General features: G+C 43.6%; 1 protein-coding gene and 17 non-coding genes across 18 annotated transcripts in view; 1 reads left to right on the top strand and 17 right to left on the bottom strand.

Annotated features, from left to right (window-relative positions):
• The first annotated feature begins 15 nt into the window (after positions 1 to 15).
• Positions 16 to 10,393, top strand: part of LOC121952732 (serine/threonine-protein kinase pim-1-like) — a 29,129-nt gene continuing 18,751 nt past the window's right edge. The window contains exon 1 of the mRNA XM_088088128.1: positions 16 to 81. The gene's annotated coding sequence lies outside the window, so the exon portion shown is untranslated. The remainder of the gene's footprint in view (positions 82 to 10,393) is intronic.
• trnay-gua (transfer RNA tyrosine (anticodon GUA)) lies at positions 1,256 to 1,344 on the bottom strand. Its single transcript is given in 2 exon segments — positions 1,256 to 1,291; positions 1,308 to 1,344. It is a non-coding gene; the product is annotated as a tRNA-Tyr (tRNA).
• Positions 1,596 to 1,684, bottom strand: trnay-gua (transfer RNA tyrosine (anticodon GUA)). The gene is given in 2 exon segments: positions 1,596 to 1,631; positions 1,648 to 1,684. It is a non-coding gene; the product is annotated as a tRNA-Tyr (tRNA).
• trnay-gua (transfer RNA tyrosine (anticodon GUA)) lies at positions 2,276 to 2,364 on the bottom strand. Its single transcript is given in 2 exon segments — positions 2,276 to 2,311; positions 2,328 to 2,364. It is a non-coding gene; the product is annotated as a tRNA-Tyr (tRNA).
• trnay-gua (transfer RNA tyrosine (anticodon GUA)) lies at positions 2,616 to 2,704 on the bottom strand. The gene is given in 2 exon segments: positions 2,616 to 2,651; positions 2,668 to 2,704. It is a non-coding gene; the product is annotated as a tRNA-Tyr (tRNA).
• trnay-gua (transfer RNA tyrosine (anticodon GUA)) lies at positions 3,293 to 3,381 on the bottom strand. The gene is given in 2 exon segments: positions 3,293 to 3,328; positions 3,345 to 3,381. It is a non-coding gene; the product is annotated as a tRNA-Tyr (tRNA).
• trnay-gua (transfer RNA tyrosine (anticodon GUA)) lies at positions 3,633 to 3,721 on the bottom strand. The gene is given in 2 exon segments: positions 3,633 to 3,668; positions 3,685 to 3,721. It is a non-coding gene; the product is annotated as a tRNA-Tyr (tRNA).
• On the bottom strand, positions 4,310 to 4,398 carry trnay-gua (transfer RNA tyrosine (anticodon GUA)). The gene is given in 2 exon segments: positions 4,310 to 4,345; positions 4,362 to 4,398. It is a non-coding gene; the product is annotated as a tRNA-Tyr (tRNA).
• Positions 5,328 to 5,416, bottom strand: trnay-gua (transfer RNA tyrosine (anticodon GUA)). Its single transcript is given in 2 exon segments — positions 5,328 to 5,363; positions 5,380 to 5,416. It is a non-coding gene; the product is annotated as a tRNA-Tyr (tRNA).
• On the bottom strand, positions 5,668 to 5,756 carry trnay-gua (transfer RNA tyrosine (anticodon GUA)). The gene is given in 2 exon segments: positions 5,668 to 5,703; positions 5,720 to 5,756. It is a non-coding gene; the product is annotated as a tRNA-Tyr (tRNA).
• On the bottom strand, positions 6,008 to 6,096 carry trnay-gua (transfer RNA tyrosine (anticodon GUA)). Its single transcript is given in 2 exon segments — positions 6,008 to 6,043; positions 6,060 to 6,096. It is a non-coding gene; the product is annotated as a tRNA-Tyr (tRNA).
• trnay-gua (transfer RNA tyrosine (anticodon GUA)) lies at positions 6,348 to 6,436 on the bottom strand. The gene is given in 2 exon segments: positions 6,348 to 6,383; positions 6,400 to 6,436. It is a non-coding gene; the product is annotated as a tRNA-Tyr (tRNA).
• On the bottom strand, positions 7,365 to 7,453 carry trnay-gua (transfer RNA tyrosine (anticodon GUA)). The gene is given in 2 exon segments: positions 7,365 to 7,400; positions 7,417 to 7,453. It is a non-coding gene; the product is annotated as a tRNA-Tyr (tRNA).
• On the bottom strand, positions 8,043 to 8,131 carry trnay-gua (transfer RNA tyrosine (anticodon GUA)). The gene is given in 2 exon segments: positions 8,043 to 8,078; positions 8,095 to 8,131. It is a non-coding gene; the product is annotated as a tRNA-Tyr (tRNA).
• On the bottom strand, positions 8,720 to 8,808 carry trnay-gua (transfer RNA tyrosine (anticodon GUA)). The gene is given in 2 exon segments: positions 8,720 to 8,755; positions 8,772 to 8,808. It is a non-coding gene; the product is annotated as a tRNA-Tyr (tRNA).
• On the bottom strand, positions 9,397 to 9,485 carry trnay-gua (transfer RNA tyrosine (anticodon GUA)). The gene is given in 2 exon segments: positions 9,397 to 9,432; positions 9,449 to 9,485. It is a non-coding gene; the product is annotated as a tRNA-Tyr (tRNA).
• Positions 9,737 to 9,825, bottom strand: trnay-gua (transfer RNA tyrosine (anticodon GUA)). Its single transcript is given in 2 exon segments — positions 9,737 to 9,772; positions 9,789 to 9,825. It is a non-coding gene; the product is annotated as a tRNA-Tyr (tRNA).
• trnay-gua (transfer RNA tyrosine (anticodon GUA)) lies at positions 10,074 to 10,162 on the bottom strand. Its single transcript is given in 2 exon segments — positions 10,074 to 10,109; positions 10,126 to 10,162. It is a non-coding gene; the product is annotated as a tRNA-Tyr (tRNA).

Below are 10,393 nucleotides of genomic sequence, written 5' to 3'. Positions count from 1 at the left end.
TTCACTGTGTGTTCAGACGTGCGGTGTAAACAAAGCAGAACAGACTTGAGAGGCGTGTCAGTCAAGTCAGTGATCAGAAAGGTAAGTTGAAAAGCCAGACACACACATCATCAGGGATCTGTATCAAAAATCAAGATAGTAGGGGCAGCTAAATTAAATATTTCGTTTAAATTATTTTGGTGCATATTGCCAAATTACCACGATCACACTGTCACTCAAAAAACCTGGGGCAAGGTAAGGCACCAGCATGCAGGTTTGTTTAGGGTCTCTGTGGAAATGATGGAGTTGTCATTAACAGCATGCTGTGTGCACTGCACATGATGGGGGCCTTGGAGGTGACAGGGTACATACACAATGCACAGGGGGGTGGGAGTTAGGCCTTGTCAAAAGGGGGGCACAAAACAAGTCAATCCAGCTTTAAGTGCAGCCACTGGAGCTGGAGTCATCACTTTCACACATAAAGGGGGGGCAACAACATACATAGAGCAACATGTTTACAGATATTTTCCTAAATGTACAGAGTAGTACAGGGCTCTAAAACTGTTAAATAGGACTGGGAGAATGGGACAATATTTTCCCTATTTGTAAAAGGACACAGTTACAGACTCTGCTGATTAACGATTTGATGATGTATATTTCCATAATAATTCAAAATATGAATTAAATGTTTGTGGCATGCAATGACTGAAATGGTTGTGCAAAAGCAAGTTGATGTTCTTCTGATGTGTGCAGGTATTCTTTTGTTCATCATCAACCTACAGTCCTTTGCTTTATCTGGGCTATGGAAAGTAGGCAGCAGTCGTCAATTGTTTAGCCCCTGCATGGAGACTGAAACTCCGAATTAACCACAGTTTATTTTGCAGGTACTAACAAAGCACATGCCTAAATAGTTGGATGACTATCCTCGATGCCCAAGGAAAGGATTAGACGAGGGTCAGTGTTTCAGACGAAATCAAGCAATAAAACCTACAGCTCTGAAAATGAGGCCCATTGACATATTTCACCTTCTACACCATCGAAGGGATGTTAGATTACTTTGTTCAGGTTTTGCATGAATACTGAAACTGATGCTTCACCAAGCTTTATTTACAACATTAAAAGACACATGCACACTGTTGGAGATGAACTCCATTTGATAACAAAGGGTCATTGTGTCAGACCAATGAAGAAATGTAAACAGCAGCTCTGACAATGAGGCCAAATGACATGTTTCACTTTCTGAATGTGTTGTCCTTAAACAACAATGAAAAGTCCATCCTTCGAGCCGGAGTTGAACCAGCGACCTAAGGATAACTGCTATTTTCAACCTACAGTCCTCCGCTCTACCAACTGAGCTATCGAAGGGATGCTCTAGGCTCCTTTGTATAGCTTGTGTATGGATGCTGAAACTGATGCTTCACCAAAGTTAATTCTGGAAATGTACAAAGCATCCTCTTAAAACTATAGAACTGCACTCGACCACAAAGACGTTGCCGTCAACAAGGGTCAGTGTGTCGCACCAAATCAAGCAATGAAACCTACAATTCTGACAACGACCCCCACTGATATATTTTACCTTCTGAATGGTTTGTCATTACGGACCATGGAAAAGTCCATCCTTCGAGCCGGAGTTGAACCAGCGACCTAAGGATAACTGCTATTTTCAACCTACAGTCCTCCGCTCTACCAGCTGAGCTATCGAAGGGATGTTTTAGTTTCCTTTGTATAGCTTGTGTATGGATGCTGAAACTCATGCTTCACCAAAGTTTATTCTGGAAGTTTACAAAGCATCCTCTTAAAACTGTAGAACTGCACTCGACCACAAAGACGTTGCCGTCAACAAGGGTCAGTGTGTCGCACCAAATCAAGCAATGAAACCTACAACTCTGACAACGACCCCCACTGATATATTTTACCTTCTGAATGGTTTATCATTACGGACCATGGAAAAGTCCATCCTTTGAGCCGGAGTTGAACCAGCGACCTAAGGATAACTGCTATTTTCAACCTACAGTCCTCCGCTCTACCAACTGAGCTATCGAAGGGATGTTTTAGTTTCCTTTGTACAGCTTGTGTATGGATGCTGAAACTCATGCTTCACCAAAGTTTATTCTGGAAATGTACAAAGCATCCGCTTAAAATTGTAGAACTGCACTCGACCACAAAGACGTTGCCGTCAACAAGGGTCAGTGTGTCGCACCAAATCAAGCAATGAAATCTACAACTCTGACAACGACCCCCACTGATATATTTTACCTTCTGAATGGTTTATCATTACGGACCATGGAAAAGTCCATCCTTCGAGCCGGAGTTGAACCAGCGACCTAAGGATAACTGCTATTTTCAACCTACAGTCCTCCGCTCTACCAGCTGAGCTATCGAAGGGATGTTTTAGTTTCCTTTGTACAGCTTGTGTATGGATGCTGAAACTCATGCTTCACCAAAGTTTATTCTGAAGGTTTACAAAGCATCCTCTTAAAACTGTAGAACTGCACTCGACCACAAAGACGTTGCCGTCAACAAGGGTCAGTGTGTCGCACCAAATCAAGCAATGAAATCTACAACTCTGACAACGACCCCCACTGATATATCTTACCTTCTGAATGGTTTGTCATTACGGACCATGGAAAAGTCCATCCTTCGAGCCGGAGTTGAACCAGCGACCTAAGGATAACTGCTATTTTCAACCTACAGTCCTCCGCTCTACCAGCTGAGCTATCGAAGGGATGTTTTAGTTTCCTTTGTACAGCTTGTGTATGGATGCTGAAACTCATGCTTCACCAAAGTTTATTCTGGAAGTTTACAAAGCATCCTCTTAAAACTGTAGAACTGCACTCGACCACAAAGACGTTGCCGTCAACAAGGGTCAGTGTGTCGCACCAAATCAAGCAATGAAATCCACAACTCTGACAATGACCCCCACTGATATATCTTACCTTCTGAATGGTTTGTCATTACAGACCATGGAAAAGTCCATCCTTCGAGCCAGAGTTGAACCAGCGACCTAAGGATAAGCGTTTTCAACCTACAGTCCTCCGCTCTACCAACTGAGCTATTGAAGGGATGTTTTAGTTTCCTTTGTACAGCTTGTGTATGGATGCTGAAACTCATGCTTCACCAAAGTTTATTCTGGAAATGTACAAAGCATCCGCTTAAAATTGTAGAACTGCACTCGACCACAAAGACGTTGCCGTCAACAAGGGTCAGTGTGTCGCACCAAATCAAGCAATGAAACCTACAATTCTGACAACGACCCCCACTGATATATTTTACCTTCTGAATGGTTTGTCATTACGGACCATGGAAAAGTCCATCCTTCGAGCCGGAGTTGAACCAGCGACCTAAGGATAACTGCTATTTTCAACCTACAGTCCTCCGCTCTACCAGCTGAGCTATCGAAGGGATGGTTTAGTTTCCTTTGTATAGCTTGTGTATGGATGCTGAAACTCATGCTTCACCAAAGTTTATTCTGGAAGTTTACAAAGCATCCTCTTAAAACTGTAGAACTGCACTCGACCACAAAGACGTTGCCGTCAACAAGGGTCAGTGTGTCGCACCAAATCAAGCAATGAAACCTACAACTCTGACAACGACCCCCACTGATATATCTTACCTTCTGAATGGTTTATCATTACGGACCATGGAAAAGTCCATCCTTCGAGCCGGAGTTGAACCAGCGACCTAAGGATAACTGCTATTTTCAACCTACAGTCCTCTGCTCTACCAGCTGAGCTATCGAAGGGATGTTTTAGTTTCCTTTGTACAGCTTGTGTATGGATGCTGAAACTGATGCTTCACCAAAGTTTATTCTGGAAGTTTACAAAGCATCCTCTTAAAACTGTAGAACTGCACTCGACCACAAAGACGTTGCCGTCAACAAGGGTCAGTGTGTCGCACCAAATCAAGCAATGAAATCCACAACTCTGACAATGACCCCCACTGATATATCTTACCTTCTGAATGGTTTGTCATTACAGACCATGGAAAAGTCCATCCTTCGAGCCAGAGTTGAACCAGCGACCTAAGGATAAGCGTTTTCAACCTACAGTCCTCCGCTCTACCAACTGAGCTATCGAAGGGATGTTTTAGTTTCCTTTGTACAGCTTGTGTATGGATGCTGAAACTCATGCTTCACCAAAGTTTATTCTGGAAATGTACAAAGCATCCGCTTAAAATTGTAGAACTGCACTCGACCACAAAGACGTTGCCGTCAACAAGGGTCAGTGTGTCGCACCAAATCAAGCAATGAAATCTACAACTCTGACAACGACCCCCACTGATATATTTTACCTTCTGAATGGTTTATCATTACGGACCATGGAAAAGTCCATCCTTCGAGCCGGAGTTGAACCAGCGACCTAAGGATAACTGCTATTTTCAACCTACAGTCCTCCGCTCTACCAGCTGAGCTATCGAAGGGATGTTTTAGTTTCCTTTGTATAGCTTGTGTATGGATGCTGAAACTCATGCTTCACCAAAGTTTATTCTGGAAGTTTACAAAGCATCCTCTTAAAACTGTAGAACTGCACTCGACCACAAAGACGCGTTGCCGTCAACAAGGGTCAGTGTGTCGCACCAAATCAAGCAATGAAATCTACAACTCTGACAACGACCCCACTGATATATCTTACCTTCTGAATGGTTTGTCATTACAGACCATGGAAAAGTCCATCCTTCGAGCCGGAGTTGAACCAGCGACCTAAGGATAACTGCTATTTTCAACCTACAGGCCTCCGCTCTACCAACTGAGCTATCGAAGGGATGTTTTAGTTTCCTTTGTACAGCTTGTGTATGGATGCTGAAACTCATGCTTCACCAAAGTTTATTCTGGAAGTTTACAAAGCATCCTCTTAAAACTGTAGAACTGCACTCGACCACAAAGACGTTGCCGTCAACAAGGGTCAGTGTGTCGCACCAAATCAAGCAATGAAATCCACAACTCTGACAATGACCCCCACTGATATATCTTACCTTCTGAATGGTTTGTCATTACAGACCATGGAAAAGTCCATCCTTCGAGCCAGAGTTGAACCAGCGACCTAAGGATAAGCGTTTTCAACCTACAGTCCTCCGCTCTACCAACTGAGCTATCGAAGGGATGTTTTAGTTTCCTTTGTACAGCTTGTGTATGGATGCTGAAACTCATGCTTCACCAAAGTTTATTCTGGAAATGTACAAAGCATCCGCTTAAAATTGTAGAACTGCACTCGACCACAAAGACGTTGCCGTCAACAAGGGTCAGTGTGTCGCACCAAATCAAGCAATGAAACCTACAATTCTGACAACGACCCCCACTGATATATTTTACCTTCTGAATGGTTTGTCATTACGGACCATGGAAAAGTCCATCCTTCGAGCCGGAGTTGAACCAGCGACCTAAGGATAACTGCTATTTTCAACCTACAGTCCTCCGCTCTACCAGCTGAGCTATCGAAGGGATGTTTTAGTTTCCTTTGTATAGCTTGTGTATGGATGCTGAAACTCATGCTTCACCAAAGTTTATTCTGGAAGTTTACAAAGCATCCTCTTAAAACTGTAGAACTGCACTCGACCACAAAGACGTTGCCGTCAACAAGGGTCAGTGTGTCGCACCAAATCAAGCAATGAAACCTACAACTCTGACAACGACCCCCACTGATATATTTTACCTTCTGAATGGTTTATCATTACGGACCATGGAAAAGTCCGTCCTTCGAGCCGGAGTTGAACCAGCGACCTAAGGATAACTGCTATTTTCAACCTACAGTCCTCCGCTCTACCAACTGAGCTATCGAAGGGATGTTTTAGTTTCCTTTGTACAGCTTGTGTATGGATGCTGAAACTCATGCTTCACCAAAGTTTATTCTGGAAATGTACAAAGCATCCGCTTAAAATTGTAGAACTGCACTCGACCACAAAGACGTTGCCGTCAACAAGGGTCAGTGTGTCGCACCAAATCAAGCAATGAAATCTACAACTCTGACAACGACCCCCACTGATATATTTTACCTTCTGAATGGTTTATCATTACGGACCATGGAAAAGTCCATCCTTCGAGCCGGAGTTGAACCAGCGACCTAAGGATAACTGCTATTTTCAACCTACAGTCCTCCGCTCTACCAGCTGAGCTATCGAAGGGATGTTTTAGTTTCCTTTGTATAGCTTGTGTATGGATGCTGAAACTCATGCTTCACCAAAGTTTATTCTGGAAGTTTACAAAGCATCCTCTTAAAACTGTAGAACTGCACTCGACCACAAAGACGTTGCCGTCAACAAGGGTCAGTGTGTCGCACCAAATCAAGCAATGAAATCTACAACTCTGACAACGACCCCCACTGATATATCTTACCTTCTGAATGGTTTGTCATTACAGACCATGGAAAAGTCCATCCTTCGAGCCGGAGTTGAACCAGCGACCTAAGGATAACTGCTATTTTCAACCTACAGTCCTCCGCTCTACCAACTGAGCTATCGAAGGGATGTTTTAGTTTCCTTTGTACAGCTTGTGTATGGATGCTGAAACTCATGCTTCACCAAAGTTTATTCTGGAAGTTTACAAAGCATCCTCTTAAAACTGTAGAACTGCACTCGACCACAAAGACGTTGCCGTCAACAAGGGTCAGTGTGTCGCACCAAATCAAGCAATGAAATCCACAACTCTGACAATGACCCCCACTGATATATCTTACCTTCTGAATGGTTTGTCATTACAGACCATGGAAAAGTCCATCCTTCGAGCCAGAGTTGAACCAGCGACCTAAGGATAAGCGTTTTCAACCTACAGTCCTCCGCTCTACCAACTGAGCTATCGAAGGGATGTTTTAGTTTCCTTTGTACAGCTTGTGTATGGATGCTGAAACTCATGCTTCACCAAAGTTTATTCTGGAAATGTACAAAGCATCCGCTTAAAATTGTAGAACTGCACTCGACCACAAAGACGTTGCCGTCAACAAGGGTCAGTGTGTCGCACCAAATCAAGCAATGAAACCTACAATTCTGACAACGACCCCCACTGATATATTTTACCTTCTGAATGGTTTGTCATTACGGACCATGGAAAAGTCCATCCTTCGAGCTGGAGTTGAACCAGCGACCTAAGGATAACTGCTATTTTCAACCTACAGTCCTCCGCTCTACCAGCTGAGCTATCGAGGGGATGTTTTAGTTTCCTTTGTATAGCTTGTGTATGGATGCTGAAACTCATGCTTCACCAAAGTTTATTCTGGAAGTTTACAAAGCATCCTCTTAAAACTGTAGAACTGCACTCGACCACAAAGACGTTGCCGTCAACAAGGGTCAGTGTGTCGCACCAAATCAAGCAATGAAACCTACAACTCTGACAACGACCCCCACTGATATATTTTACCTTCTGAATGGTTTATCATTACGGACCATGGAAAAGTCCATCCTTCGAGCCGGAGTTGAACCAGCGACCTAAGGATAACTGCTATTTTCAACCTACAGTCCTCCGCTCTACCAGCTGAGCTATCGAAGGGATGTTTTAGTTTCCTTTGTACAGCTTGTGTATGGATGCTGAAACTGATGCTTCACCAAAGTTTATTCTGGAAGTTTACAAAGCATCCTCTTAAAACTGTAGAACTGCACTCGACCACAAAGACGTTGCCGTCAACAAGGGTCAGTGTGTCGCACCAAATCAAGCAATGAAATCCACAACTCTGACAATGACCCCCACTGATATATCTTACCTTCTGAATGGTTTGTCATTACAGACCATGGAAAAGTCCATCCTTCAAGCCAGAGTTGAACCAGCGACCTAAGGATAAGCGTTTTCAACCTACAGTCCTCCGCTCTACCAACTGAGCTATCGAAGGGATGTTTTAGTTTCCTTTGTACAGCTTGTGTATGGATGCTGAAACTCATGCTTCACCAAAGTTTATTCTGAAATGTACAAAGCATCCGCTTAAAATTGTAGAACTGCACTCGACCACAAAGACGCGTTGCCGTCAACAAGGGTCAGTGTGTCGCACCAAATCAAGCAATGAAATCTACAACTCTGACAACGACCCCCACTGATATATTTTACCTTCTGAATGGTTTATCATTACGGACCATGGAAAAGTCCATCCTTCGAGCCGGAGTTGAACCAGCGACCTAAGGATAACTGCTATTTTCAACCTACAGTCCTCCGCTCTACCAGCTGAGCTATCGAAGGGATGTTTTAGTTTCCTTTGTATAGCTTGTGTATGGATGCTGAAACTCATGCTTCACCAAAGTTTATTCTGAAGGTTTACAAAGCATCCTCTTAAAACTGTAGAACTGCACTCGACCACAAAGACGTTGCCGTCAACAAGGGTCAGTGTGTCGCACCAAATCAAGCAATGAAATCTACAACTCTGACAACGACCCCCACTGATATATCTTACCTTCTGAATGGTTTGTCATTACAGACCATGGAAAAGTCCATCCTTCGAGCCAGAGTTGAACCAGCGACCTAAGGATAAGCGTTTTCAACCTACAGTCCTCCGCTCTACCAACTGAGCTATCGAAGGGATGTTTTAGTTTCCTTTGTACAGCTTGTGTATGGATGCTGAAACTCATGCTTCACCAAAGTTTATTCTGGAAGTTTACAAAGCATCCTCTTAAAACTGTAGAACTGCACTCGACCACAAAGACGTTGCCGTCAACAAGGGTCAGTGTGTCGCACCAAATCAAGCAATGAAATCTACAACTCTGACAACGACCCCCACTGATATATCTTACCTTCTGAATGGTTTGTCATTACAGACCATGGAAAAGTCCATCCTTCGAGCCGGAGTTGAACCAGCGACCTAAGGATAACTGCTATTTTCAACCTACAGTCCTCCGCTCTACCAGCTGAGCTATCGAAGGGATGTTTTAGTTTCCTTTGTATAGCTTGTGTATGGATGCTGAAACTCATGCTTCACCAAAGTTTATTCTGGAAATGTACAAAGCATCCTCTTAAAACTGTAGAACTGCACTCGACCACAAAGACGTTGCCGTCAACAAGGGTCAGTGTGTCGCACCAAATCAAGCAATGAAATCTACAACTCTGACAACGACCCCCACTGATATATCTTACCTTCTGAATGGTTTGTCATTACAGACCATGGAAAAGTCCATCCTTCGAGCCAGAGTTGAACCAGCGACCTAAGGATAAGCGTTTTCAACCTACAGTCCTCCGCTCTACCAACTGAGCTATCGAAGGGATGTTTTAGTTTCCTTTGTACAGCTTGTGTATGGATGCTGAAACTCATGCTTCACCAAAGTTTATTCTGGAAATGTACAAAGCATCCGCTTAAAATTGTAGAACTGCACTCGACCACAAAGACGTTGCCGTCAACAAGGGTCAGTGTGTCGCACCAAATCAAGCAATGAAACCTACAATTCTGACAACGACCCCCACTGATATATTTTACCTTCTGAATGGTTTGTCAATACGGACCATGGAAAAGTCCATCCTTCGAGCCGGAGTTGAACCAGCGACCTAAGGATAACTGCTATTTTCAACCTACAGTCCTCCGCTCTACCAGCTGAGCTATCGAAGGGATGTTTTAGTTTCCTTTGTACAGCTTGTGTATGGATGCTGAAACTCATGCTTCACCAAAGTTTATTCTGGAAGTTTACAAAGCATCCTCTTAAAACTGTAGAACTGCACTCGACCACAAAGACGTTGCCGTCAACAAGGGTCAGTGTGTCGCACCAAATCAAGCAATGAAATCTACAACTCTGACAACGACCCCCACTGATATATCTTACCTTCTGAATGGTTTGTCATTACAGACCATGGAAAAGTCCATCCTTCGAGCCGGAGTTGAACCAGCGACCTAAGGATAACTGCTATTTTCAACCTACAGTCCTCCGCTCTACCAGCTGAGCTATCGAAGGGATGTTTTAGTTTCCTTTGTATAGCTTGTGTATGGATGCTGAAACTCATGCTTCACCAAAGTTTATTCTGGAAATGTACAAAGCATCCTCTTAAAACTGTAGAACTGCACTCGACCACAAAGACGTTGCCGTCAACAAGGGTCAGTGTGTCGCACCAAATCAAGGAATGAAATCTACAACTCTGACAACCCCCACTGACATATCTTACCTTCTGAATGGTTTGTCATTACAGACCATGGAAAAGTCCATCCTTCGAGCCGGAGTTGAACCAGCGACCTAAGGATAACTGCTATTTTCAACCTACAGTCCTCCGCTCTACCAGCTGAGCTATCGAAGGGATGCTTTAGTGTCTTTTGTATAGCTTGTGTATGGATGCTGAAACTGATGCTTCACCAAAGTTTATTCTGGAAATGTACAAAGCATCCGCTTAAAGTTGTAGAACTGCACTCGACCACAGAGACGTTGCCGTCAACAAGGGTCAGTGTGTCGCACCAAATCAAGCAATGAAATCTACAACTCTGACAACGACCCCCACTGATATATTTTACCTTCTGAATGGTTTGTTATT

Source organism: Plectropomus leopardus, chromosome 15 (assembly GCF_026936395.1).
Source record: "Plectropomus leopardus strain MGB_pleo_1.0 chromosome 15, ASM2693639v1, whole genome shotgun sequence".
NCBI classification, from domain to species: domain Eukaryota; kingdom Metazoa; phylum Chordata; class Actinopteri; order Perciformes; family Serranidae; genus Plectropomus; species Plectropomus leopardus.
The sequence above is the reverse complement of the archived record's forward strand: the minus strand, read 5'-3'. Positions and strand labels throughout refer to the sequence as shown.